This window comes from Triticum urartu, chromosome 3 (assembly GCF_003073215.2).
Source record: "Triticum urartu cultivar G1812 chromosome 3, Tu2.1, whole genome shotgun sequence".
In the NCBI taxonomy this organism is placed as follows: domain Eukaryota; kingdom Viridiplantae; phylum Streptophyta; class Magnoliopsida; order Poales; family Poaceae; genus Triticum; species Triticum urartu.
The window spans coordinates 47,303,415-47,306,695 of NC_053024.1; positions in this window are offsets into that span (position 1 = coordinate 47,303,415).

Here is a 3,281-nt window from a genome sequence, read left to right on the forward strand (position 1 = left end):
GATCTGAAAGATTCAAACCCATTGACTATAACATCTCTCACAAGCATAACATGATCAAACCCAGAACTCATCGACTGTTAATCAAATGGTAATGTGAACTAGATTATTGACTCTAGTAAACTCTTTGGGTGTTAGTCACATGGGGATGTGACCTTGAGTGTTAATCACATATCGATGTGAACTGGATTATTGACTCTAGTGCAAGTGGGAGACTGTTGGAAATATGCCCTAGAGGCAATAATAAATTAGTTATTATTATATATTTCCTTGTTCATGATAATCGTTTATTATCCATGCTAGAATTGTATTGATAGGAAACTCAGATACATGTGTGGATACATAGGCAACACCATGTCCCTAGTAAGCCTCTAGTTGACTAGCTCATTGATCAATAGATGGTTACGGTTTCCTGACCATGGACATTGGATGTCGTTGATAACGGGATCACATCATGAGGAGAATGATGTGATGGACAAGACCCAATCCTAAGCCTAGCACAAGATCATGTAGTTCGTATGCTAAAGCTTTTCTAATGTCAAGTATCATTTCCTTGGACCATGAGATTGTGCAACTCCCGGATACCGTAGGAGTGCTTTGGGTGTGCCAAACGTCACAACGTAACTGGGTGGCTATAAAGGTACACTACAGGTATCTCCGAAAGTGTCTGTCGGGTTGGCACGAATCGAGACTGGGATTTGTCACTCCCTGTAAACGGAGAGGTATCTCTGGGCCCACTCGGTAGGACATCATCATAATGTGCACAATGTGATCAAGGAGTTGATCACGGGATGATGTGTTATGGAACGAGTAAAGAGACTTGCCGGTAACGAGATTGAACAAGGTATCGGGATACCGACGATCGAATCTCGGGCAAGTATCGTACCGATAGACAAAGGGAATTGTATACGGGATTGATTAAGTCCTTGACATCGTGGTTCATCCGATGAGATCATCGTGCAACATGTGGGAGCCAACATGGGTATCCAGATCCCGCTGTTGGTTATTGACCGGAGAGTCATCTCGGTCATGTCTGCATGTCTCCCGAACCCGTAGGGTCTACACACTTAAGGTTCGGTGACGCTAGGGTTATAGAGATATTAGTATGCGGTAACCCGAAAGTTGTTCGGAGTCCCGGATGAGATCCCGGACGTCACGAGGAGTTCCGGAATGGTCCGGAGGTAAAGAATTATATATAGGAAGTGCTATTTCGGCCATCGGGACAAGTTTCGGGGTCACCGGTATTGTACCGGGACCACCGGAAGGGTCCCGGGGGTCCACCGGGTGAGGCCACCTGCCCCGGGGGGCCACATGGGCTGTAGGGGGTGCGCCTTGGCCTATATGGGCCAAGGGCACCGGCCCCAAGAGGCCCATGTGCCAAGAGAAGAGGGAAAGGAAGAGTCCTAAAGGGGGAAGGCACCTCCGAGGTACCTTGGGGAGGAGGGACTCCTCCCTGGCCGCACCCTTCCTTGGAGGAAGGGCCAAAGGCTGCGCCCCCCCTCTCCCTTGGCCCTATATATAGTGGGGGAAGGGAGGGCAGCAACACCTAAGCCCTGGCGCCTCCCTCTCCCTCCCATGACACATCTCCCTCCTCCCGCAGCGCTTGGCGAAGCCCTGTTGGAATCCCGCTACTTCCACCACGCCATCGTGCTGCTGGATCTCTATCAATCTCTCCTCCCCCCTTGCTGGATCAAGAAGGAGGAGACGTCGCTGCTCCGTACGTGTGTTGAACACGGAGGTGCCGTCCGTTCGGCGCTAGGATCATCGGTGATTTGGATCACGACGAGTACGACTCCATCAACCCCGTTCTCTTGAACGCTTCCGCGCGCGATCTACAAGGGTATGTAGATCCACTCCTTCCTCATTGCTAGATGACTCCATAGATAGATCTTGGTGACACGTAGGAAAATTTTGAATTATTGCTACGTTCCCCAACAGCTCCAACGGTTAACCGAGGGACCGAAAAGGCCTCGTGTGTGTTGCAGCCCAACACCCCTCCAATTTGGCCCAAAACCCACCTAAAATCTACTCCATCATCTCGGTCGTTCGATCACGATCGCGTGGCCGAAAACCGCACCTCATTTGGAGTTTCCTAGCTCCCTCTATCTATAAATATGTGGCTCTCCCCGAATTTTCGCGCAGTCCAACCCTAGATCCAACTCCCTCCGCGCCGCCGGACATGTCCGCCCGCCGGTGGACGCGTCCATCTCGCCAGCCACATCACTACAGCCAACCGGAGCGTGCCACGTCACCCGCCGCCGCCTCCCGCGCCAATCGCGACGCGCCACCTCAGCCGTGCCCCCCTCCACCCACCGAAGCCCGCCGGGGCCCGGGCGAGGCCCTCCTGGCCCATCTCGCCGCCGCGCGCTTCGCGGGCGCCCCCGCCTGAACCCCGCCGGACCTGCTCGCCGCGCCGCCACGCCATTCCACCGGCGACCGCGCCCCGCCGCTATTCTGCACCGAGCTTCGCCGCCGCCCGTCTCTTCCCGCGTGCCGCGCGCCACTCGCTCCGGCCCCCGACTTCGCCGGTGACCAGTGCCTCCACTGCCGCCGGGAACGGATCCGGCAGCCCCTGATCCGCCTGGATCCGGCCGGTCCCTGCCCTGCCTCCCCTCGGTTCCGCCGCCTTGCCATCGTCGCCGGGCACCGCAGCCCCTGGCTCCCTTGATCCAGGAGGGATCGAGGAGGACGAAGATGTTGTCTGCGTTGACCGCGCGCGCATCGTGGGCCTCCTCGTGGCCCATCTCCGCCCGAGGCCCAACACCCCACCAGCGCTCTACATGTGTTCTGTAGAATGCCATGCCATATTTACAGGGGTGTATGCCATGTATTTTTGTGATCTTTGTGGTGACTAGCACAAGCATGCAAAGTAGCGTAATCGTTCATCCTGATTTCAGGGACTTAGAATTTCACCAAGTCCTTGTCCTGATTTTGTTGTTATGCCATATGTTCATGTTGTTTCCTAGTGATCCGTGCCTCTTTTGAGCATGATCAGTAAGGATGTTTTGTTAATATTGTGGTGCTCTATCCATCCATGTCTTTGTTTGCATTTATGGAGCACCCTAGCTTGAGTCAATCAAGCTCTACTTTTGCAATAAAATGATCCTGGCAGACTGTTGACATGTTTAGCGATTTTGCCGAGGATGTAGTTATTGATCCGTGTATGCTATGTTGTTGTTCTTGCCATGTCTAGCTTCTATGCCATGTCTTCTTGATGGGTGTATGCTTAGATTGTCATGCCATGCTTTGTAGTGAGTGCATCGAGCTCGTAAACATGCCTACTT